This window comes from Bos grunniens, chromosome 1, assembly GCF_055505025.1.
Source record: "Bos grunniens cultivar Pamir isolate PY7600 chromosome 1, Bosgru_T2T1.0, whole genome shotgun sequence".
In the NCBI taxonomy this organism is placed as follows: Eukaryota; Metazoa; Chordata; class Mammalia; order Artiodactyla; family Bovidae; genus Bos; species Bos grunniens.
This window is the reverse complement of record NC_141165.1, coordinates 40670123-40697015: the sequence shown is the minus strand read 5'-3', so window position 1 is coordinate 40697015 and position 26893 is coordinate 40670123. Positions and strand designations below refer to the sequence as shown.

The following is a 26893-nucleotide window of genomic DNA, read 5'->3' as shown; positions in this document are numbered from 1 at the left end:
TACAGTCTAGAATGGGCTTCCCTGATAGCTAGATCCGCTGGAGAAGAGATAGGCTACCCATTCCACTATTCTTGGGCTTCCCTTGTAGCTCAGCTGGTAAAGAATCTGCCTGCAATGCAAGAGACCCGGATTTGATCCCTGGGTTGGGAAGATCCCCTGAAAAAGGGAAAGGCTACCCACTCCAGTATTCTGGCCTGGAGAATTCCATGGACTGTACAGTCTATGGGGTTGCAAAGAATCGGACATGACTGAGCGACTTTCACTTTCACTTTCAGTCTAGAATGAGCTGCCCACATCATTTAATTAGAACAGTTCTCTTGTACTTCACAGCATTGACAGAACTCACTGTCAGCCATGAAGTAAATCCTAGCTTTCCCCAAGTGAAAGTGAAAGTCGCTCAGTCAGGTCCGACTCTTTGCGACCCCATGGGCTACACAGTCTACGGAATTCTCCAAGCCATAATACTGGAGTGGGTAGCTGTTCCCTTCTCCAGCGGATCTTCCAGAACCAGGAATCGAACTGGGATCTCCTGCATTGCAGGCAGATTCTTTACCAGCCAAGCTACCAGGGAAGCCCAGCTTTCCCCAAAATCCCTATTAACTCACACTGAAAGGATCCCATGAGAGGCAAGGTTGATTCAGTGAGGAAGTAGTTTATAAAAACGACAGAACCTTAGAACTCCCTGTTGGTCCAGTGGTTAGGAATCTGTGCTCTCACTGTCCGGGTTTGATCTCCGGTCTGGAAACTAAGATCCCACAAGCTGCAAGGCATGGCCAACTGGCCGTGAGAATGCTACTTTCTGGCTGAGAGGTCATTTCTTCCTCACAAACGTCACATCTACAGCAACTTTTTGTTCTGATTCATACCTTTCTCCTTACCAGACACGCAACTGCCCCTGTTTACAGACTTCGTTTTCCCCTGTGCCAACCCACCTAAAGCTTTTCTCCTATGGCTGGAGTTCCTTTCCACTGATTTGTACATGTCACTTACTTATTCACTCCTTCATTTACTTCGAAGAGCTAGAATACAAAAGAATATTCGAGGAAAATCACATGCAGCACCCCCATCTCATACAGCTGACATAAGTGTGGCAGTCAAAAATGCACACACACACACACCACCACAAATAAGGGACTGAACTATTTATACAAGTGCTTTTGTGCAAAGATAGCTGTATCCAGAGTCTAGGCAACCTGTGTTTGATGCTAAGTTCATTCACTCAACAACTAACTGCTTTCCATTTGGGTGGGTACTGTGAATATGAGCCCAGAAACTTCTGTTTGGAATTTCCAGATATATTCAATGATAAGCTCAAATACTTCACAAGTTTGTTTACATTTTTACTTTGATGAGTTCATGTTCTCATTGTAATGGAGGATTTTAAAAGACTTGGAAACTGAGGGCATGCAGGAAAATCAAAAGATTTCACAGAAATCAGATGAGCTTTCCCGAAATGCACAGTGCCAGGAGCAACCGGTAGCATAAAACTTGCATAGCAATGTTGGCAATGTTGCACACAAACAGAAGCACTCAGGAGAAAGGAGGAACTGAAAAAAGACAAAGGAAGGTGGCAGCAAAGCCAACAGCAACTGTGGACACAGCCCAGCAAAGCCTAGGCCAATGGCTCAGAAACCCCTGTAGTTAAGTTTAAGCCACAGACATCAATCAAACGTCTCCTTGGATCAGAACTACGCAGAATCATCAAGAACAGGCCACCCGTGCCTTTGTCTGCCACCTTCAATTCTCAGGGATACAAGACCCTCCCTGTTCCAAGTCCTCTCATCATTCCCTGAAAAGGGAAGAGACATCTCAACATCAGAAGTGTTCTGATACTGTTTTATTCATGAGGCGCATCTCACTCAAACAAAGTCTTATAGGGAACACTCATACACTAGACAGATGGAAACGGAAGGGCTCTTAATGAGGTTGAAGCAGAACTCCAGCTCTCCTGAAATGCCCTGGAGCCCAGCCCAGAAACAAAGAAAAAGCTTGAAACCACTGCTCTGACCTCTCTCTAGAGACAGGAATGATCTTGGATGAGCCAGCCATATACTTCCTACACCCCCAGAGAGAAGGCAGCATGAATATACTGTAAGACTGTCATCACTAACGCGAGGGGGAAGGAAGGGCAGGAAGGGAAGCACGCTGCAAGTGGGCATTTGAGAAAACAAGAATAAAGAGTCAAAACCACTTTCATGACACAAGATATAAACACAAGAGTAAAATCAAAAAGCCAAGGACAGTTATCAAAGGTGAGAAATCAAGCCATGGTATTTCTGCTTTTTGAAAAATTCTCAGAAACCATTACAAGCCTATGCTCTGAAAAATAAACTGAAAGACAGTTTTTCTGAACTCTTTGAAAGGTTACGTGCTCTGCTCTTTGTTGCTGTCATCAATATTCAGACTAAAGCTTCAAAATACAATATCATACATGAAATTCTACAAGCATCTCTGCTTCCTTGATTCCTTCATTAGTTCAACCAGAATTTATTGAGTACTTCTATTGTGCCAGGTGCTGGCAACAGAGCCGTTAATATTACAAAGTGCTTGACTTCAGGAGCTCATAGTCCTGGGCAAGGAACCAACAAATAGAATGGGCTGGGGCAGCACAGGACCTAATGGGGCGTGCCCTGTGGATGAAGTGACCAGGCATGGTCACAGTGAAGATGGAGGAACCAGAACAGGAGACCTGAACAAAGTGAGGAAGACACTGGGAGGAAGAGCATCTGCAAAGGTTTCAAGGTGGGCCTGACATGTTGAAGGGGGAGGACAAGGAGGAGGAGGAGCAGAGGCAGCAAAAAGGCTGATGCAGCTGCAACAGAAGGAGTGAGTCTGAGAGCACAGGAAGCACCGTGAGAGACCCAGGCAAAGACCAGCCAGGTCAGAGAGGGCCTCGCAGGCCACAAGCAAATCTCAATCAAAATCTCTCCCAGTGGGTGCCACCAAAGGCGTGCCCTGATGGGATGCGGGCTCTTGTAGTTGGCCACAGAAGAGACTGTGGGGGTTGGAGGGAGAAGGTGTGAAACAGGAAGGCAGGAGAGGAGCCTTCCCAGCACTGATCATGACCAAGAGAAGTTTTTATACACACAAACTAAACTACAGTATAAGGAGGAACAACTTCAGGCAAAAGGCATTTCATGGAATATAAATAAGAAACCTCTCCAGGCTGGCTTATGTGCACTTTCTACAATTACACGCCAGCTTGTGAGTTTAGGTTTGAGTTTCTGAGAGACGGGCCATAAGAAGTTTTCAATAAAGGCTCTTAGGCAGTTTTCTCTTTCTTATCTGAGAGAACTCATTCCCACTGCCCTCGGTTTTTCAATTTATAGGACTGGATGTCCAATAATTATTTAGTTTTACGCTAAATGAGCACAAATTCTGCCTGATACCCCATTGAACAAGTGTTTATAAAACAATGGAGACAATTACAGCAGTGGTACTGAGACCAATCTCAAAACATGACCTTCAAAGTTTTCAGGGGAATGTTGGAGGAGCAGGGAGTAAGAGTATGGGGTATTTATAATGATGGAAAAATATGGAATAATCCAAATAACCTTTAATGATTCTCTCCTTCAATGGGATGATGTGCAACTATTCAAAAGAGAAATGAGCTTTAAGAACTGACAGGGGGTCCAGAACCTGGTGGTCCAGTGGTTAAGACTTCACCTTTCAATGCAGGGACCGTGGGTTCAATCCCTGGTCAGCAAGCTAAGATCCCACATGCCTTGTGGCCGAAAAACCAAAACATAAAACAGAAGCAATGTTGTAACAAAATCAATAAAGACTTTAAAAATGGTCCACATCAAAAAAAAAAAAAAAACTGACATGGAAAAGCCATGGAGACATACTGCTAAGTGGGTGGGGAGCAATGGTAAGAGATAGCAACCTATCTGCTTTTCCAGGATTTAATAACTGCTCACATTTATTGAGGAGAAGGAAATGGCAACCCACTCCAGTATTCTTGCCTAGAGAATCCTGTGGACAGAGGAGCCTGGTGGGCTGCTGTCCACAGGGTCGCACAGAGTCGGAAACGACTGAAGTGACTTAGCATGCAGGCATGCATGCACATTTGTTGAGGGCTTTCCACTCTTTCAATATCACACTGATGCTTCATGAGTAATGAGTATTATCTCACTGAATTCTTATAACAATCCTATGGGATACAGAGAGGTAGGAGTGTGGGTGGGTGTGTGTGGGTGAGTGGGTGTGTGATCAGTGGCTAACTCAAGTTCAACTCTTTGGGATCCTATGGACTGCAGCACGCCAGGCTTTTTCTGTCCTTCACTATCTCTGGATAGTGATATTCATGTCCACTGAGTTGGTTATGTTATCTAACCATCTTTTCTCTGTGTGGCCCCCTCCTCTTTGTGCCCATCTTCCCATCCAGGGCAGGCAGTGGTGGCTCAGAGGTTGAAGCATCTGCCCGCAATGCGGGATACCTGGATTCAATCCCTGGGTCCGGAAGATCCTCTGGAGAAGGAAATGGCAACCCACTCCAGTATTCTTGCTCGGAGAATACCATGGACAGAGGAGCCTGGTGGGCTATAGTCCACAGGGTCACAAAGAGTTGGACACGACTGGGAGACTTCACTTTCACTTCCCATCATCAGAGTCTTTTCCAATGAGTCAACTCTTCGCATGAGGTGGCCAAAGTACTGGGGAGTTTCAGCTTTAGCATCATTCCTTCCAAAGAACACCCAGGGATGATCTCCTTTAGAATGGACTGGTTGGATCTCCTTGCAGTCCAAGGGACTCTCAAGAGTCTTCTCCAACATCACAAACCAAAAGCATCAATTCTTCAGCTCTCAGTCTTTTCATGGTCTAACTCTCACATCCATACGTGACAAAACCATATATATGACTATATGGACCTTTGTCAGCAAAGTGATGTCTTTGCTTTTCAATATCTAGTTTTGCATCTCAATTTCCTGGCTTCAGTCATCATCTCCAGTGATTTTAGAGCCCAAGAAAATAAAATCCGTCACGGCTTCCACTTTTCCCCTTCTATTTGCCATGATGAGTTAAGTATTTTAGCCAGACTTAAAGAGCTGCTAAGTGAGGGATTTGAATCCAGGAATTTGAACCCTGCAGCCTGAGTTTTTAACCTCTACATTACTCATCTCTCAGAGAAAAGTCCTTATTCACTAAGTGTATTAGATAAATTTGCTCCTGGATTCTTTCTTTTAAATAACATTACAGGAAAAAATGTTAGTGTTCTGGGAAATAATTTTAGGGAAAATTATTATTAAATTTAAGGATGAAACATCCAAAGTTCATGACATTGTGAAAAGTCAGTATGACCCAAATTGGGGTTACCTTCAAGATCAAGTACAAGGCAACTTTACAAATAAATGTTATTTAAAGGCTTGGTGACCTATAATAATTCTGTCAGCCCTCATTATATTAATAATCTGTGAACACTACATTTGTACATTTCCTTCTAAGTCCAGCTGTTTGTGAATGTTCAGCACAGGGGATGTCATGGTACCCAGTTTAAAATTAAACAGACATCCACCATTTTAAGATAAGTTGAAAGATATCCATCAGCAGACATTCTTTCAACAGTTCCACATGTTGATTACAAAGGAATAAGAGATATTTCAAGGTGAGGCTGATGATCAGCCTAATTTCTAAAGGGTACAAAGCATAGGATCTGTGTACACTCCTGAGTCATTGATCCATCTCTGCACAAACCTGATCCACACAGAAACATCCTAGTTCTCAATGCTCAACCCCAACACATTCCCCTAAAGGGGTCTCCTCTCCTCTCCTCCTCCTGCACCACCACCACCACCACCACAATCCAACAGTAATTCATAGTAGTGTTTCTTATTATCCTAGAAGACCAGAAGAGGGTACATGTTTGAGACAGAGAATAAATGTCTCAAATTCGCAACTCAAATCTTTACCAGCTGTGTGACCTCGAGCAAGATGCTTAAAAACTCTGACCTTTACTGTCCTTGATATATTGGGGTAAAATAACAACACTTACTCATCTATCAGCTATCAGGTTTTAATGACTTACTATAAATATCAATAACCTCAGATATGCAGATGACACCACCCTTATGGCAGAAAGTGAAGAGGAACTCAAAAGCCTCTTGATGAAGGTGAAAGTGAAGAGTGAAAACATTGGCTTAAAGCTCAACACTCAGTAAACGAAGATCATGACATCCGGTCCCATCACTTCATGGGAAATAGATGGGGAAACAGTGGAAACAGTGTCAGACTTTATTTTTCTGGGCTCCAAAATCACTACAGATGGTGACTGCAGCCATGAAATTAAAAGACGCTTACTCCTTGGAAGGAAAGTTATGACCAACCTAGATAGCATATTCAAAAGCAGAGACATTACTTTGCCAACAAAGGTTCGTCTAGTCAAGGCTATGGTTTTTCCTGTGGTCATGTATGGATGTGAGAGTTGGACTGTGAAGAAGGCTGAGCGCCGAAGAATTGATGCTTTTGAAGTGTGGTGTTGGAGAAGACTCTTGAGAGTCCCTTGGACTGCAAGGAGATCCAACCAGTCCATTCTGAAGGAGATCAGCCCTGGGATTTCTTTGGAAGGAATGATGCTAAAGCTGAAACTCCAGTACTTTGGCCACCTCATGCGAAGAATTGACTCATTGGAAAAGACTGTGATGCTGGGAGGGATTGGGGGCAAGAGGAGAAGGGGATGACAGAGGATGAGATGGCTGGATGGCATCACTGACTCGATGGACATGAGTCTGAGTGAACTCCGGGAGTTGGTGCTGGACAGGGAGGCCTGGCGTGCTGCAATTCATGGGGTCGAAAAGAGTCGGACACGACTGAGTGACTGATCTGATCTGATCTGATAAATAGGGTATTTAAACACAACAGTATCTGGAATGTTATAAAATTTCAACAAATGTTCAACAATTGTTACTACTATTTTATTAAACTCGTGCATAACTAGGAAGCATAAAGTCACTGACTATTTCTGTACTTTTCATTTTTACCATTTACAGAAAAATAACTGGTTACCCAAGGATACAATTCCCTGTCATCTATTAACCCTTTTATTATTCATCCATATTTCTAATTTCCCCATGCATTCCTTAGAAATGTTTACAACTTTGTTTTAGTAAATGCAATTCACTAAAAAATTAAAGCAAATTAATAAAAAAAACAAAAGTATGTTCTTTAAAGTAAAGGGAATTCATTCAAGTTTCCTCCCAACCTCCTGGCTGGGTGGGAGCCCGCCAGAAGTCTACACTACAACCAGTCTGTGGCTGAGTGAGCGCTGAGTCAGGACCACCCACCTTAACATTCACCACAGGGCCCAGGTTAATGCCTGGAGAAAATAAAAACGACCACTGGTGTGCAACTTACTCTAATAATTCTTATAGGATTTATTCTGAAAACTAGAGTACTTAGTTTATATCACAGGACTGAATAAGGGCTTCCCCCAAGCGCTACTATTATATAAAATATCAGATCAGATCAGATCAGATCAGTCGCTCAGTCGTGTCCGACTCTTTCCGACCCCATGAATCGCAGCACGCCAGGCCTCCCTGTCCATCACCAACTCCCAGAGTTCACTCAGACTCGTGTCCATCGAGTCAGCGATGCCATCCAACCATCTCATCCTCTGTCGTCCCCTTCTCCTCCTGCCCCCAATCCCTCCCAGCATCACAGTCTTTTCCAATGAGTCAATTCTTCGCATGAGGTGGCCAAAGTACTGGAGTTTCAGCTTTAGCATCATTCCTTCCAAAGAAATCCCAGGGCTGATCTCCTTCAGAATGGACTGGTTGGATCTCCTTGCAGTCCAAGGGACTCTCAAGAGTCTTCTCCAACACCACACTTCAAAAGCATCAATTCTTCGGCGCTCAGCCTTCTTCACAGTCCAACTCTCACATCCATACATGACCACAGGAAAAACCATAGCCTTGACTAGACGAACCTTTGTTGGCAAAGTAATGTCTCTGCTTTTGAATATACTATCTAGGTTGGTCATAACTTTCCTTCCAAGGAGTAAGCGTCTTTTAATTTCATGGCTGCAGTCACCATCTGTAGTGATTTTGGAGCCCAGAAAAATAAAGTCTGACACTGTTTCCACTGTTTCCCCATCTATTTCCCATGAAGTGATGGGACCGGATGTCATGATCTTCGTTTTCTGAATGCTGAGCTTTAAGCCAATTTTTTCACTCGTCACTTTCACCTTCATCAAGAGGCTTTTGAGTTCCTCTTCACTTTCTGCCATAAGGGCCGTGTCATCTGCATATCTGAGGTTATTGATATTTCTCCCAGCAATCTTGATTCCAGCTTGTGTTTCTTCCAGTCCAGCGTTTCTCATGATGTACTCTGCATATAAGTTAAATGAACAGGGGGACAATATACAGCCTTGACGAACTCCTTTTCCTATTTGGAACCAGTCTGTTGTTCCATGTCCAGTTCTAACTGTTGCTTCCTGACCTGCATACAAATTTCTCAAGAGACAGGTCAGGTGGTCTGGTATTCCCATCTCTTTCAGAATTTTCCACAGTTTATTGTGATCCACACAGTCAAAGGCTTTGACATAGTCAATAAAACAGAAATAAATGTTTTTCTGGAACTCTCTTGCTTTTTCCATGATCCAGTGGATGTTGGCAATTTGATCTCTGGTTCCTCTGCCTTTTCTAAAACCAGCTTGTACATCAGGAAGTTCACGGTTTACGTATTGCTGAAGCCTGGCTTGGGAGAATTTTGAGCATTACTTTACTAGCGTGTGAGATGAGTGCAATTGTGCGGTAGTTTGAGCATTCTTTGGCATTGCCTTTCTTTGGGATTGGATGTGCATTTTTCTAGCTTTCTTCAAATTCTGAGAGGTCTTCATGACCTAAAGCTGCTACACATTGTCAATTTAGTAGTAATTCTCAAACCTGAACACACTTTAAGAAGTTTGAGAGTCACTATTAAATGACTAATAGTAATCAGCTACACCCATCAATACAGTGAGGACTCACTGTATCCCCAGGAGTAATATGAATGCTGCTGCTGCTAAGTCGCTTCAGTCGTGTCTGACTCTGTGCAACCCCGTAGACAGTTGACCCCAAACTAGAAAACGTCCTGAGCTCCCCACTTCAGACTACAGATCTGGAACATTTATCACATAACCAAAGAAGGTGGGGAGGCTGGGGAATTTGGCTCCAAATAACTTCGAGTTAAAATGTTGAATTACAGAAGGGAGAGAACAGGATGAATTAGCAGAGAGACATCATGAAGGAATCAGAATTAGAACAGAGAATAAACACAGCACAAAGAGAATGCACTGGGGATAAACTGTAAGCCAGGACTCTTTAAACTTTTGTTTGGAAAAGCTACAAGCTCTTTTAAGTAGTTGATGAAAGAATCCTCCTGAAGACTAGAACAGAGTACTTATACACAGTTGATGGTCAATAAATGGACTCTTCAATGCCAACCCTACATCAGAGCAGCATTCACTACAAAGAGAGACAAGGTAGCACCTGTCTTGACGCTCATTTTAAGGTTTTAGGTAAGACCTGGGCTTTCAAAAGATTTGGAGACTTCGAAATTTCTATTCTGACTCTCAACAGTGTGCCTACCATGGGGCAAACACATGTCCCATATGCCCATGACAGAACCAGTTCACTCCTGCAGCTCCACTCTAATTATAATTAACACCCTCTTTTGCTCTCAAAGGAGAAGGCGATGGCAACCTACTTCAGTACTCTTGCCTGGAAAATCCCATGGACGGAGGACCCCCATGGGGTCGCTAAGAGTCGGACAAGACTGAGCAACTTCACTTTCACTTTTCACTTTCATGTACTGGAGAAGGAAATGGCAACCCACTCCAGTGTTCTTGCCTGGAGAGTCCTAGGGACGGGGGAGCCTGGTGGGCTGCCGTCTATGGGGTCGCACAGAGTCAGACACGACTGAAAGCGACTTAGCAGCAGCAGCAGCAGTTGCTCTCAAAAGAGCCCCAGTTGACATACTAAATTCTGAGATCACCCTATTCAAACCTGTTTTGGTTAAGCCTTTGGTAAGTGAAATCTCTTCTGAAGTGTTTCCTGGAGCAAGGAACCTCAGATCAAAAGTTTCTCTTCAATCTTAAAGCTGAGATGAAAAATACCTTACAGTTCAAAAGGAGATATTCACAGCATGTCACAGACAGCATCGTTCTCAAAGCGAGCTATGCGGCCACTGTCCTAGGCACCAGTAATCAAATGCAAACACACAGAGCTCAAGGCTTCAGGTGAACCTTTGTTTTTCTTGCCATTCCATTCTAAAGCATTACCAAATGCTTTTTACAAGGGTGGGGGCGGGGGGATTGTAAGTTTGATTAATAATAATAAATAATTATATACATAGTATAAATATATACATAGTACTTATCAGAATTAGAGAAATTATCTTAAGCAAAAAAAAAAAAAAAAATTGACTCACTTTAAGAAAAACATACACATGCACACACCAAATAAAAATGTAAAAGAGGAAGGCACTGTCACTCAAAGAAAAGGCAACTATTTTGGTGCCTATGTTACTATTGACTCCGTGGGGCTCCATAGCCCATGCACGTCCCCAAAGGGTGGATAACTGCCCTGGCTCCATGGCCCTCTCTGTGATCTAGCCCCATCTCGGAAATGCCTGAGGTGCATATGGATATTGCAGCTATGACACAAGGGGGACATGTTCAAACATAACAAGAATGTGAAGTTACTAGATAGTCCTGGTTTAAGACAAGCTGTTTCAGTTTTAAACACTCTAGCCCCCAAAGACGTCTGACACAGAAAGTACCTCACATTGTCCCAGGAAGGGCGAAGGAGCTTGTGGTAAAGAGGTAAACCCCTACCTCTTGGTCCAGTGCACAAACTCGGACCTACTGACCGCACACCAACGCAAACAGGTTTGGTAAGGAAGGAAACCCGGCTTGAATTAATTGGTTATCTCACTGGAGTTTTGTGTGTCCTGATATTGTAACTTCCCAGAGAGACCAGACCCAATTAGCAACCATCCCTTTGTTACCTCTTATCCCCATCTCAGCTTCTAAATGTCAATTCAGTGGTCTTAAATTACTAAAATCTATGAAGCCCACAGCTGCAACTTGTGTGATAGACTTATTCTAGAACAAAAGCGCTTCACAAAATTCACTAGAATGGCACAGTTTTCAAACTGCATTTCTTAGATACAGGAGATCACAGATGTAGCTTGGTGGGCAACCAGTAGAGACTGAGTAGGCAGGACCATTCCTCACTGCATCCCCATCTGCATCCGAAGGTGCACTCTCACCTGTTTAAACGGAACCACTAGAGTTTCATTTAAGATTTCAGTAGGAAAAAAAACAGATTCTACTGCTCTGCCCCTCAAAACAAAACCAGACATACACACCATACACACAAACCCCATTTTAGAACATGTTGCCAGAACCAGAGTCTGAATAAACACTTTACAACGATACTACAACTGCCTGAAAAAGTCTGAAAATTTTAAGGAGGACTGAAAAATTTAAGGAGCAAAGGATCTTAGGATAATCTTTCACACAATTCACTCATTAAAACTAAGGAATTCAATGAGCACGTAAGCCTATAAGTAAAAAGCATATCCTTACAATATCATCTCCATCCCCACTTCCTGCCACGCTTGTTCACACCTCCCCCAAAGTTCCCCAAACCCTACCACTGACACGAAGCACCAAGATTCTATCTGCACAGTCTCTAAGTGACGGTGCATCCATAGCACACAGGTGGGTGCTCCAAGAGTCAAAATGCTAACCTGTTTCTAAGATATACCTACTGAAGGGCATGGGGGAGGAACAGAATACAATTTTCATCATCATCATCTTGACTTGGAGAAATCAACAGAAATAACACTAACACTTATTAGTTCTACTTGGTGCCACAAGCTGCATGCATTCCATGCGCACTATTTCACCTAATGCACACAGCAACTCAGTCAGGGAGGCAACATTATCAGCACCATTTCCCAGGTGACAAAGGCCAAGGCTAGGGAAGAACACCCACCTCCAGAGCACCATCACGCCTTCCCCACCCTGCAGCAGGCAGAGGCACAGAGCTGCCCTCAGGATTCTAAAAGGGCCCAAGCTCATCAGCTTTTGATGCTAAATTTAAAGTGAACCCAGGTACAAAGGAAAAAAATCCACAAATTCCTCGGGGTGTGTCACAAATCTGGTGATTCAACAGTGATTCTAAAAGTAGCTTAGACAGTGCCCGTTCTCCTGCTGCCAGGGGTACCTTGGAATTTGACCTAGGGCCAGTCTCAGACTACACATCATTAATTACCTCGGTTTCCTTCCTTTTCCAAAAAGACATTAAGAAATCTTCTTTACCTGGTTTCTATGTGGCACTCATACTGGAACATACTAAAATTTTATGTCAGCAGTAAGACAACAAAGAAAGTAGTGAAATTATATTAGAAATAAAAAGTGTGAGGGTCGGGAATATTTGATTATGCCTCTGAGCTAGCTACTAGGTAGCTTCCAGATCTTTCTAATCTATCACAAATAAGTAGTGTATAAACTCGATTTTGTGCCGCTGAATGAATCTGAATCACAAAGGTTGGCCTAGAGATATCTCAACACCATAACGACCCACACATTGGAAGAATGTGTTTATTGAGTCTGCACTTTCACTATTTATAAAAAATAGAGCTCCATGCCAGAAAAATTGAACTTAAAGCCAAAACATACTGATTCTTATGTTGTCTTCAAACAAAATTTCAAAAATGAGTTAAAAAAAAAATAGTGGGTAAGGAAGCAGTAAATATGAATTACCATTCAAATGTCATCATATGTAGAGGAAACCTGTAATATGAAAATTTGTGAGAACCTCATCTACACCAAATGGTGCAAAGACACTTAGTAGATAGTCTGAACATAGGCCAGAGGAAAATCATAATAAAATACCAATCCGTAAGTACTATATTTAAAGTGCCATTTCAAAATCATGTTTTCTCCAAGCAATCATTATCTTTGACAGATAAGAAATGCATTTCAAGTTTTTTTAAATTCTCCATTGGGGAATAATACTTATGACAGGCAACATTCATTCTGCTCTTCTATGTGCTTGACAGTCATATAATGCTGTTATTCAGTCACTCAGTCATGTCCAACTCTTTGTGATCCCACGGACTGCAGCACACCAGGCTTCCCTGTCCTTCACTATGTCCCAGAGTTTGCTCAAACTCATGTCCATTGAGTTGATGATGCCATCCAACCATCTCAACCTCTGTCACCCCCTTCTCCTCCTGCCTTCAATCTATCCCAGCATCAGGGTCTTTTCCAATGGGTCGGTTCTTGGAACTCGGTTCTCTCCAAAGTATTGGAGCTTCAGTTTCAGCAAAAGTTGTTTCAATGAGTAGTCAGGGTTGATTTCCTTTAGGATTGACTGCTTTGATCTCCTTGCTGTCCAAGGGACTCTCAAAAGTCTTCTCCAGCACCACAGTTTGAAAGTATCAGTTTTTCAGTACTCAGCTTTCTTTATGGTCACAGACTACGCTGAGTTAAATATTACCACTGCTTTTGCAAGGATCATCCCAAGGAAGAGACTGCTGAGACACAGAGAGGTTAAGTAATGTGCTAAAGGATCCACAGCCAGGATAGCCTGAGCCAGTCTTATGAGGGCAATTACTCTGGAGATCTCCCTCTCAATTAATCAGACATAATGCCTCTTACATCCTCTCGACCACACGTTAAGAAATGTCACAAATGCCTAAAAGATAAATACGCAGAAGTAAGATCCTATAAATATTTAGACTAACTAAAACACACCAACTGGCGTTCAGTAAAACAAAGATTAAATCGAAGTTTTTAAATTACAGCTACAGAGAAAGATTGTACATCAGGATGCCTGCCAGGCAAGATCACTTAGAAACCATCCCAAATGACTGTGAGAAAACTTGACAGATTGAAAATGTTGACAATCTCTCATAATCGTTTCCTTTTTAAAACCATACCATCTCTTTTATTTCAGAAGCAGCTGCATCATGGTGCTGCTTTTTTTGTTTTGTCTTTTGAAACAAAAGGCTTCCAACAGGGTGATAATAAACATCTGAACTACACACAAATAGCACATACTCCATACATAGAGTTGATAAGTGATATTTGGTTTGGTAAATGGCAAGAGATTATTGAGCAAACTCAAACATTGTTTTTCCCTGCAATGGCCCATTTAAAAAAAAAAACAAAAATAATAAGCCTCTGTCATTTCCCACAAAACACCAGAATAAATTAACAACCAATCAGCTGAACTAAAATAATATTTACAAAATATCCTGTTTGTACGAGGTTTTGCTCTCCTTGCCTAAGGAAAGATAAATGTTTCCTGCCTTTACTATGATTTCGCTTCATCTCCTAGGCCTTTAATAACAGAAACTCATCTACACATTGCTAAATAACGCTATCTGCACAGTAAGCTTTGGCCTTTCCTGCAGGGGCTGTAGGCCGATGTGATTTCTGGCAATGGAGAGGTACTTTTAGACCACACGGTTTGTCTACATTAGGAACAAACAGTAGAACCATAACAACTTCTGGACTTGGATACGGTCAAGAAAGAGGAAGCACGCTCCATCCACACTCTGTGGAGACGGAGTGAAAGGAGGGATGGAACGAGGGGTAAGAAAGAGGCTGGATGCCAGGCTTCCTCACCTAGGAGTCCAGGGAAGTGAAAACACTGAAGTACTCCATCAGATGTGCCATCTTTAAAGGCTTCCAGGCTCCTGCATATTGCTCATTCCCTTTTGAAATTATGTTTACAGTTTCAAAGCATTTCTCTAAGAATTAAGTATGGCTAAGTTATAAAAAGGGGCTTCCCAGGTGGCTTCATGGTAAAGAACCCCTCTGCCAAAGCAAGAGATACAGGAGATGTAGGCTTGACCCCTGGGTCAGGAAGATCCCCTGGAGAAGGAAAAGGCAAGCCACTCCTGTATTCTTGTCTGGGAAATCTAATGGACAGAGGAGCCTGGTGGGGCCCATGGGATTGCAAAGAGTTGGACATGACTGAACATGCACAGACACACGCACACAAGTTATAAATGAGTTTTCCCATAACGATGGTTACTGAGCCAAAGATCTGTTCAAAAGTGGATCTTTCCATAAAAATCAATGTTTATTAAAACTTCAAAGCACAGCACTTTGTACCTCCCATATACTCAATGATAACACAGCTTCAAGAAAATTATGAGGCAACAATTAGCCTTTGCTCATATTAATAAGAGCCCCTACCATTCACTGGCTACTTAACTTTGGCTGAGAACAGCAATTAAGAAAATACACATTATTTCATTTAAACTTTCAAACAACTTGAATGAGGTAGGTGACACTAGGGGAAACAAGGATGTAGAGAGATGATGTAACTAGCCCACCGTCCCCAGGTTGATAAGAGGCAGAGCTTACTTTTGTACCCCAAGTTGACTCTGTTATATGGGATTAACTCTAAAGAAATACAGATTAATCTCATCCTGACCCTTTCTCCATGATAGACAGATTTGCTGGTGTTTATGGTTTTGTTTTTTCCTCCCTTCACTTTGTGCTGGATGAAACTCTAGCCAAAGATGGCCAAAGGTTTCATGTCAGGGGCAGACTCTAACAGATTGTTCAAGATCCCCTAAAGAAGGACTGAAGGCTCCAGGAAAACGGGCTGTGATGAGTCTGCAAAAGGCACACGGCAGCACAGAGGTGCTGCTTACAGCCCACATATTTCCGCTTAGCAACAATCAACTGTCATGGACTTTCTCCTTTCCTGGATGCTCATTACTGAGAGACCCTCACTTTTTTGAACTATGACAAAAGTTTAGGTAGACATTTAAGTCACACTCTCACACTATGAGGGTTATCAATTAGCATGAATCCTCAACTTAAGATTTTTTTTACAAACTAATGAAAGCCATCGAGTTCCTCTCACATCCCCATTATTCAGCTGTTAGCTGTCTTTGCAGATTGATTATTTCTCCCAACAATCTCATCAACTCCATAAGACAATCCCCAGCCTGCCTATTTATGACTCAGATGCTTTTACCTTTTAAGTGATTGTCTGTATTTTTAAATGAATAAAATTAAGGGCCTTGCTTATCAAGTATAATATAAGGCTTCTGGAGAAACTACAAAAGGCAAAGGATCAGAATCTGATTTAGGCTTTTGGTGGCAGGTAACTAGGAAGAACAAAAAACACAGTTCTGGAAGTATTTATATATTGTGAATGGGACTTTTTCAAGATAGCAGTAATTGCCAAGCTGCCAAAAGCAAAATTCTAAAACGAATAAGCTGGAAGGGCTCTTCAGTGAAATATATCAGAAAACAATGAATAACAAGGGTGTGTCAACAACACACATTTTCTCTGCCTATTGAGGTAAAATACTGAGAAGTATCTATCCAGTAGAAGTTGTACTACGTAAACATACACCTGGACTTTGTGTGTTTTCTCTAAACGCAGCTGCTGGCAAAAGGACTTTCGGGCTTATTCATATGCATACGGTTAAGAACTGGACTAAATTTGGTTTGGCTCAAATTGTAATATTAATGTGATAACAAGAGCTAACATTTATAGAGCTTGTTTACATATCGTAACTAATTCTAAGTGGGAAAATGGGCAGCCTGGATGCACAGGGAAGCTTGCTTACATTAGGCAAAAGGGCACAGTCTCTCCTGGTGATAGAGACAGCTGGGGAATTATGATCCCTTTTAATGTAAGCGATGAGCCTCAGTTATAAACAATACTGCCATGGTTTTAATTATTTGAATAAAGGTTATTGATTTATCAAAAAAAATATAGACATAATTATCTAGGTGAAGAGAAGCATGGAGAATAAAGGAACTAGATCTTCATCTTCCACATCAACAGACACGCATGGAAGACAAGAACTTTCAGTTACAACAGGCACATAGGGATTGATACCCCAAAGTAGTAGCTAAAAAAGTGATTGAGGGAGCCACTGGGGCACACAATAAGGGCAAGATTTTTTTATAAGTTTTATAACATTGATTAAAGTACATAAATGCATAACTCCAACAACAAAAAAAAACTTTTTAATTAGCTTAATTTGAATTACCAACAAAAAGAGTTCAAAATTAAAAGGATGTTTATATTTCTTAGACTAGGAAAACAAAGAAGGGAATACAGTAGAGGTCCTCATTCATTTACAACCATGTCCTTGTCTCTGAAAGATCTTGTCTTCTCATTGAGATGGGTGCCCAAGAAGTGCAAACAGGTAAGGTGCCAAGCCAAGGAAACCAACCTGGCCATGTGAGATGAGAGAGGACACCGAAAAATATCGTGCCCTCCAGCCCAACAGGCCAGGTGAATGCATGAGTAACAGACAGGGAGCATCAACAAAAGACTCTCCTTTCCTGAGGAGAGGGCCATTACTATCAGCAATTCAGTAGAAGGTTATATACACTGTCAGGAGTGGCCTAATCAAAACTCAAACTAAGCACCATAGGGATAACCATTCATTCATTTTTAGGGGGAAGATAAGGAAAAGCTCCGCAGGTGGTGGAGTCTGGCCTGTGTTTTAAGAAATGCACAAGAGGTCAACAGGTAGAGATGGAAGGAAGGGGCCAATCCAGCAAACCTGAACAAAGTCAGTGGTGGAAGAAGCGATGATGTGTTTGGAAAAGGGACACAGTCAAAGCCAGGCAACTTTAGGGAGTGTGTGGAGAGGAGTGGGTGCCTCCTGGGACAGAGAGTTATTTCAGTGGTTACTGGGACAGTGCAAAACTACAGACACGATCAATTAAAATACTGTAGAAGGGTGTGTGCCTCTTAAATTATCTGGTGTATAGGACATCCTCCTAGTTTAAACTGTTCTTTTCACACTGGACACACTTAAATCCCAGACACCGACATTTATCTCATTGTTCAGGGATACTGTCGTACCTCCAGGTTTCCCCAAGTGCTCACCTTTGCTCTTCCCTTATAATTTCCCAAAAGTGTGGAATTCTTAAGACTCAGAGGTTTGAGTTTCATCTACCTCCGGTTCTCCCTTCAGCTTACAAAACAGAACCATTATAAAGGTACAAGTTCCTTTAAAAAAGAAATTCCCCGCCTTTAGCATTCTCATGTAGCTCTTGTTAGTTTTAACACTGCAATCATTATTTAATCCCATAAAACTGAACCAGCTTTGATATGCACAGCCACAAGTACTGGTTTTGGTTATTAAAAAAAAAAAAAAAATATGCTCTTGGCTCAAGGTTTCATTGTAACTGAGCTAGTTCTAGCAGTTACTGGATTACAAACAAACAAACCTATTCCTGCATGTCAAACTGATTATTTTAAAAAGTCAGTTTATTTTTATATCATGGATCTCAAGCCTTCAAAAATAAAAGCGAACACATTAACTTTTACTCTGGCCTTTATCGATGTTTAGAAGTCTCCTTTATGAAACATACCAAACATTGTAAGTAAAACTTGGAAGGAAAGAACAGATTCCCAGAGGAAGGGTGGCCAAACTGTGTCTGAACCTGGGTTCCCACAGGTCTGAGAAATACTCAGGAGAATCAAACTGAGACAAGTTTACTCAACAGCCATGCAGCTACTTTAATTAAAAGATTAAACACATAAAATCTGTAATTTCAAAGTCATTCTACTTAGAGGAAAGATAAATATTTGATTTTTAAGGCAATGCCATGTCAGTGCAAATCAGATATAATAAATAGAGCAGATGGTACACAGATATAATAAAATTTCAGACATGAGTTATCATCTCCGCTTTTCAAAACAACAAAAGAAATTTGAAGACTTTTTTTTTAATGGAGAAAAGAAAAAAAGTGAAATTCAAAAATACTGTTCAGCATTTGTTTTTCAAGGAGTCACTACAGAGTGAGCTCCCAGCCCTGAGCAGTGGGAGTGGCACCCCCAGCTCCATCCCCAGAACTACACTTAGCTTCTCAGCATGAAGCTGTGAACTGGGTCTGGGAGCATCTGGGCTTTATTTCAATTCATGTGCATCCATTAGAAAGATCTACTTCTACTCCATTAGCAAAACAACTACTTCTGCTTGGTTGACTACTCCAAAGCCTTTGACTGGGTGGATAACAACAAACAGTGGGAAATTCTTCAAGAGATGCAAATACCAGATCGCCTTACCTGTCTCCTGAGAAACCTGTATGCAGGTCATGAAGCAAGGCTTAGAACCAGACATGGAATAACAAACTGGTTCAAAATTGGGAAAGGAGTACGTCACCCTGCTTATTTAATTTATATGCAGAATACATCATGCAAAATGCCAGGCTAGATGAAGAACAATCTGGAATCAAGATTGACTGCCGGGAGAAATATCGATAATCTCAGATATGCAGATGACACCACCCTTATGGCAGAAAGTGAAGAGGAACTAAAGAGCCTCTTGATGAAGATGAAAGAGGAGAGTGAAAAAGCGGGCTTAAAACTCAACATTCAAAAAATGAAGATTGTGACATCTGTTCCCATCACTTCATGAGAGATAGATGGGGAAACAATGACAGACTTGATTTTTTGGGCTCCAAAATCACTGCAGATGGTGACTGCAGCCATAAAATTAAAAGACACTTGCTCCTTGGAAGAAAAGCTATGACAAACCTAGACAGCATATTAAAAAGCAGAGACATTACTTGGCTAACAAAAGTCCATAAAATGAAAGCTATGGCTTTCCCCAGTAGTAGTGTACGGATGTGAGAGTTGGACGATAAAGAAAGCTGAGCGCCGAAGAATTGATGCTTTTGAACTGTGGTGTTGGAGAAGACTCTTGAGAGTCCCTTGGACTGCAAGGAGATCAAGTGAAGTGAGGAGAAGTCACTCAGTCATGTCTGACTCTTTGAGACCCTGTGAACTGTAGCCTACCAGGCTCCTCTGTCCATGGGATTTTCCAGGCAAGAATACTGGAATGGATTGCCATTTCCTTCTCCAGGAGAACTTCCCAACCCAGGGATTGAACCCGGGTCATTGTAGGCAGATGCTTTACCGTCTGAGCCACCAGGAAGTCCCAAGGAGATCAAACCAGTCATACAGCATCAGGTCTGACGGATTAAACACCATGAACTTATCAGTGATAAGGAGCCATAAAAAGGACACAGGCATGCTAGGATTTTACAAAGATCCTACTCATGGGCGACTAGACGGCAGCTATTATGGGTGGGGAAAAGACTGGAGGCAGGGTGTACAGGCCAAAAATGACCTTGAGTTTGGTGAGAATCATAGATAAGAAATATTTAGGTATTAAAAAAAAAAAACAGATTTTGGTGATTGACTGGATAGTTATGAGACAGTGAAGCAGAATTTAATGTTTTATAGCGCTTGAGTGATCCATGGACAACAGTACCAAATAAAAGGGACTTAAGGTCAACTGGGGCTTTCAGAGGTTTTGTTTCATTTTGATAATGATAATATACATATCTGATGATGAGCATGCTGTCTAAGGACAAAGGGAAAAGAAACTGGTAAAGTAAGTAAAGCTGATGATCTCGGTCCAAAACTGGCTGAGTCTGAAGTGGACAGTGTATGGGAGATCCAGGCTCTTCCTTCAGGGAGACGTTTCATGACTGCATTAAACCAGAGGACTATGCAAGAAAAGTAAAGGACCCCTGGCAACAATCTGTTAAATAAGCAACAATCCAGAAATTAGCCACCTGGGCTTCTCAGGTGCACCAGTGGTAAAAAAATAAAAATAAAAATAAAAAAAATCTGCGTGCCAATGCAGGACACACAAGAGAGTTGGGTTCATCCCTGAGTTGGGAACACGGTTGGAGGAGGCCATGACAACCCACTCCAGTATTCTTGCCTGGAGAATCCTATGGACAGAGAAGCCTTTGTGAGCCCTGGGGTCACAAAGAGTCAGACACGACTTAAGTGACTTAGCATTCACTAGCACACAGAAATTAGAGACAAATAGGGTACTCACTTGAAGAAAAATTAGGAGGCTCAACAGCACCAAGTCCAGATTGGGGATGTGTAAGCCTAATACCTGGAGTAGAATGGGCACCAGCAGGCATCATGTTCCCGCCCCCCAAAACAGGGTGAGGCTAGAGAGGAAAATCACTCAGGCTCAAAGGAGACAGCTTTGAGGTCCTTTCAATCTCTCATCTCATTTGATAATAATCTTTCCCTTTGCTGGTCAAGACACTCCAGTAAACACGCACTTACTGAGTCTCCCCACTCCTTCCCCCTGGCACCGAAAATGGGAAATGTTCTTGTCTGGTTTACTCTCAAATATTTTCTCAGTTTTCCAACACTTTTCAAGGAGTTAGTGAGGCCGTGTGAATTACAACTTGGAAATACGTCCCAATACATTCAGAAGCTATTCTTACAACAGCCTCACAGCCAAAGGTCACAGCCAGGCATGGGAAAGATCCTGCCTCCTCCTGCTAGCTGAAGCTCTCACTTACCAGGTCAGTTGCACTCGCTCACGTTCACTCTTGCTCACTGGCCCTCACTCTCTCTGTCTCTGCATCTGTTTGTCCGTCTCTCTCTTGGTACCCAGTTTCATACCGGTTACTGTTTGGTCGAGCCTGGATCACTTGTCACCCTAAACACAAATCAGATTGAACTCACACAAGCACAGAGGAAAGAGCTAGGCTCCAGAGAGGACTGGACATCTGTGGTACTTGACGTTCAAGTCCTTGGCGAGATGTCAACATTTCATAGAGCACTTTAAATGTTTTGTTTGAGCGCTAATGCAGCATTCCCCACTGGTCAACAGCAGGAGCCCAGGCAGAAAGCAAAGCAGATTTCCTTCAACATCAGATGTTACACCCAGTGGCTGAGCCAGTTTTGCCTTCCGAAACCACAAGAGACTGGATAAACTGGTAAGTAAAAAAGTCCATCCAAGGCAGAGTGTATTTAAAGGATATTTGTGGTGCCACTGTAAAATGGCACTTTGGTGCTTATCATGTCCTAGATTCCTTTTTATAATAGACAGGGTGACAGATTTACAGGTGAGATTTTACTTTTCCAGGTTCAAAGACTAAACTAAGTCCAATTATTTTTTCTCTGTAAATGTTCTTTTTAATTGCATGAAGCAGGATTTTCTTTCAAGACCTTATGCACAGGCTTTCGTAAACTCCTGTTTTAGAAACTTTATCTTATTGCTTGTAAAATATAAGACAATGTTGTGTGTATCTGGATAGTGAGTTAAAATCAGTTTTGGAAATGGTAAAGAGCACAAATACAGCTGGGTTATGATGTAATCCTCAGAGCTGAGGGAATCCAGTAAAGAACTAAAATACTGCAGGAGAAAAAAAACAGGTTTGGTGTAAGAGCACAAAAGGCCACAACCTCACTAAAAACTGAAACCAAACATGAAATACTTCATGCAAGCAAGCATTTTAAGTCTTCTCTGAAGCGCTAAATGCCTGGGCTACCTGTGTGGATCTAAGGGTGAGTCCCATTTGATTTTCAAAGGAAAGAAATGGGAATTTTAAGAGCCTCAGTTGCTGTTTTAGCTTTTACTATATGTCTCACAAGTTGTTGCTTTTTATTTAATCGAGTGTTTATTATAAACTCCCACACATGAAATATTTTCTACTTTGAAACTCCTCACATTAATAATAATTTACATTCCCCAGAGAGTATTAAAAGTGTTACACAGAATCCCTCAAAATAATTCAAATATTTTACTAATGACTTCCTTTCTAAAGAAACTGAATTGCATAGATTCTTTCCTCACAAAATCTGTTATTTGCTTTTCGGTATGAATTTCTCACACAAATTTCCTTTTATTTATTTTTCCTCTTTAATTCAATAAAGGACGAAAAAATTATTTTTAATGGAGGATAACTACTTCACAATATTGTATTTGTTTCTGCTATACAACAATTTGAATTAGTTATATGTATACACGTAACCCTCCTCCTTGAGCCTCCCTCCCACTGCCTCCATTCCACCATCTAAGCTGTAACAGAGCACTGAGCTGAGAGCCCTGTGTTACACAGCGGCTTTCCACTAGCCATTTTACACGTTAGTGTATATATATGTCAATGCTGTTCTCTCAATCTGTCCCACCCTCTCCTTCCCCTGCTGTGTCCACAAGTCCATTCTCTACATCTACGTCTCTACTTCTTTCCTGCAAAAAGGTCATCAGTACCAGTTTTTCTAGATTCTATATATATGAGTGAATGTATTATATGTTTTCTCTTTTCTGACTTCCGTCTGCACGACAGACTCTAAGTACATCCACCTCACTACAACTGACTCAATTTCATTTCTTTTTTATGGCTAAGTAATATCCCATTGTATGTATGTACCATTTCTTCTTTACCCTTCCATCTGTTAATCAACATCTAGGTTTCTTCCATGTCCTGGCTATTATAAAACCTACTTCAGTAAACATGGGATACGTGTATCTTTATGAATTATGGTTTTCTCAAGGTATCTGTCTAGTAGTGAGTTTGCTGTTTCTGATGGTAGTTTTATTCCTAGTTTTCTCACTAGGAATACTCTTCATACCTTTTTAACTAGGAACACTCTTTAACTAGGAATACCCACCATACTCTTCTCCCTAGTGGTTGCATCAATTTACATTCCCACCAACAATCCAGGGGAGTTCCCTTTTCTACACATCCTCTCTAGCATATATTGTTTGTAGACTTTTTGATGATGGCCATTCTGATCAGAGTGAGGTGGTATCTCATTGTAGTTTTGATTTGAATTCCCCTAAGATCATGGCATGTGGTCCCACCACTTCATGGGAAATAGATGGGGAAAGAGTGGAAAGTGTCAGACTTTATTTTGGGGGGCTCCAAAATCACTGCAGATGGTGACTGCACCCATGAAATTAAAAGACGCTTACTCCTTGGAAGGAAAGTTATGACCAACCTAGATAGCATATTCAAAAGCAGAGACATTACTTTGCCAACAAAGGTCCATCTAGTCAAGGCTATGGTTTTTCCAGTAGTCATGTATGGATGTGACAGTCGGACTGTGAAGAAGGCTGAGAGCTGAAGAATTGATGCTTTTGAAGTGTGGTGTTGGAGAAGACTCTTGAGAGTCCCTTGGACTGCAAGGAGATCCAACCAGTCCATTCTAAAGGAGATCAGTCCTGGCTGTTCTTTGGAAGGAATGATGCTAAAGCTGAAACTCCAGTACTTTGGCCACCTCATGCAAAGAGTTGACTCAATGGAAAAGACTCTGATGCTGGGAGGGATTGGGGTCAGGAGGAAAAGGGGACGACAGAGGATGAGATGGCTGGATGGCATCACAGACTCGATGGACATGAGTTTGAGTGAACTCCGGGAGTTGATAATGGACAGGGAGGCCTGGTGTGCTGCAATTCATGGGGTCGCAAAGAGTCGGACACGACTGAGCGACTGAACTGAGTGACTGAACTGAACAGTGAGTGATGGTGAGCATCCTTTCATGTGTTTATTGGCCACTTATATGTCTTCTTCCGAGAAATGTCTGTTTAGGTCTTCCACTTATTTTTTTATTGGGTTGTCTGTTTTCTGTTATTGAGCTGCATGAGCTGCTTGCACATTTTGGAGATTAATCCTTGGTTAGTTGCTTCATTCGCAATTATTTTCTCCCATTCTGAAGACTGTCTTTTCATTTTATAGTTCCCTTTGCTATGCAAAAGCTTTTAAGCTTAATCAGGTCCCATTTGTTTATTTTTGGTTTTATTTCCATTACTTTAGGAGGTAGGTCAAAGAGGCTCTTGCTGCAATTTATGTTCAGAGAGTGTTCTGCCTATGTTTTCCTCTAGGAGTTTTAGAGTTTCTGATCTTACATGTAAGTCTTTAGTCCACTTTGGGTTTCTTTTTGTGTATGGTGTTAGGAAAAGTGTTCTAATTTCGTTGTTTTAGATGTAGCTGTTCAGTTTTCCAAGGACCACTTACTGAAGAGATCGTCTTTTCTCCACTGTATATTCTTGCCTCCTCTGTCGAAGATAAGGTGCCCACAGACGTATGTGTTTATCTCTGGGCTTTCTATTTTGCACCATTTATCTATATTTCTGTTTTTGTGTCAGTACCATACTGTCCTGATGACTGTAGCTCTGTAGTATAGTTTGAAACCAAGAAGATTAATTCCTCCAGCTCCATTTTGCTTTCTCAAGATTGCTCTGGCTAGTCAAGGTCTTTTTTATTTCAATCCAAATTGTAAAATTTTTTGTTCTAGTTCTGTGAAAAATGCCACTGGTAATATGATAGGGATTGCACTGAATATGTAGAGTGCTTTAGGTAGTATAGTCATTTTCACAGTATTGATTCTTCCAATCCAAGAATATATGTCTCCATCTGTTTGTGTCATCTTTGATTTCTCTCATCAGCATCTTATAGTTTTCTGCATACAGATTCTTTTGTTTCCTTAGGTAGGTTTATTCCTAGATTTTTTTTTTTTTTTTTTTGATGCAGTGGTGAATGGGATTGTTTCCTTTATTTCTCTGACTTTTCTTTGTTATAACAAGGCAAGGTATTTCTGTGCATTAATTTTGCATCCTGCAACTTTATTAAATTTGTTGATAAGCTCTAATAATTTTCTGGTGGCATCTTTAGGGTTTTCTATGTATAGTATCATGTCATCTACAAGCAGTGATTGCTTTACTTCTTCTTTTCCAATCTGGATTCCTTAATTTTTTCCTCTCTGGTAGCCATGGCTAGGACCTCCAAAACTATGCTGAATAACAGTGATGAGAGTAGGCATCCTTGTCTTGTTTCTGATCTTAAGAGGAAATACTTCGTTCCTCACCATTGACAATAATGTTTGTTGCAGGCTTGCTATACATGGCCTTTATTATATTGAGGTAGGTTCCTTCTATGCCACTTACCGGAGACTTTTTTAAATAGATGTTGAGAACTATCAAAAGCTTTGTCTGCATCTATCGAGATTACTGTATGGTTTTTAATCTTTCAATTAGTTAATACAGTGTGTCACATGGATCAATGTGCATAAACTGAAGAATCCTTGCATCCCTGGATAAACCCCACTTAATCATGGTGTATGATCCTTTTAATATGTGGGTGGATTCTGTGTGCTAATATTTTGTTGAAGATCTTTGCATCTATGTTCAGTGACACTGGCCTGTAATTATCTCTTTCTGTGATATTTTTGTCTGGTTTTGCTATCAAGGTGATGGTGGCCACCTTGAATGAGTTGCTAATCTGCCCCTATTCTCACATGTACTTGCCTCCAGTGTCCACGGCTGCCAGAGTTAAGAGCATTTTCTGTTGTGGGAACACATTGTCCTTTCATATAATCCACAGACACAGTCTACCTAGTTGACCTTGTGGATTTAATCTGCAGCTTGTGCAGGTGATGGAAAGGATTTTGATGCTCTTCCTCAGTCATTCAGCCCCTGGAGCTCAATTGTGATTTTATCTACACATGGGCCACGCACGGGAGCCTGCTCCTGAGGCTGCCCTAGAGGACCTGAGTCTGCCCTAACCTCTACACGCGGGCCACCCACAGGAGCCTGCTCCTGAGTCTGCCCCAGTGAGGACCAAACACAGAGGTGGCATAGCTGCTTGGATCCTGAGGGCCCTGGAAGCACCAGGTGCACAGGGAGGCCAGAAGCCATGGGTTCAAGGGATACAGCTCTATTAGGAGCTTTTTCTAGCCTCCAGCAGCAGGCACACAAGAGGCAACCGTGGGTGGTCCTTCTCTATTGCTGGGCTGCTGTGGGGAGAGAGGTTACAGTGGTGGCTCCACCCCTTGCGAGTGGCTCAGCAATAGTGCCCTGCTTCCAATGCCGTCAAGATTTCCTCCAAAGGCATTCCCTGTTGTGGATTTCCTTCCTCCTGTTCCCTCAGACCATCTCCCTACAATCAATAGCAGTCCTCACCCTAGGATTGCTCTCCAATCCCCATGCTCCACCTCGAGCCCCTGTGTGCACTGGTGGACATGAGTCCAGTCCGGGGTACATAGGCCTGTGGCAGACTGTCCGTGTGGTTCTCACTCTATGCAGACTATCACAGATCAGCTGCTTCACTCTCCTCTGATTCTTCAAATGCTTGCCTTCT

General features: G+C 41.8%; 2 protein-coding genes across 32 annotated transcripts in view; one reads left to right on the top strand and one right to left on the bottom strand.

Annotated features, from left to right (window-relative positions):
- MED12L (mediator complex subunit 12L) overlaps positions 1-26893 on the bottom strand; it is a 364655-nt gene that overhangs the window by 173001 nt on the left and 164761 nt on the right. The window contains exon 1 of one of the 22 annotated variants that reach the window (XM_086390583.1): positions 21329-21467. The exons of the other annotated variants lie outside the window; for them this stretch is intronic. The gene's annotated coding sequence lies outside the window, so the exon portion shown is untranslated. Of the gene's footprint in view, positions 1-21328; positions 21468-26893 lie in introns of those variants that run through there. 22 annotated transcript variants of the gene reach the window in all.
- The window catches only part of P2RY14 (purinergic receptor P2Y14), a 65677-nt gene that overhangs the window by 11459 nt on the left and 27325 nt on the right, over positions 1-26893 (top strand). For 2 of the 10 annotated variants that reach the window (XM_086390629.1, XM_086390686.1), the window contains exon 2: positions 21643-21748. The exons of 2 other annotated variants lie outside the window; for them this stretch is intronic. The gene's annotated coding sequence lies outside the window, so the exon portion shown is untranslated. Of the gene's footprint in view, positions 1-21447; positions 21749-22169; positions 22320-26893 lie in introns of those variants that run through there. 6 more of the 10 variants (XM_086390639.1, XM_086390696.1, XM_086390675.1 and 3 more) reach the window with 4 other exon arrangements.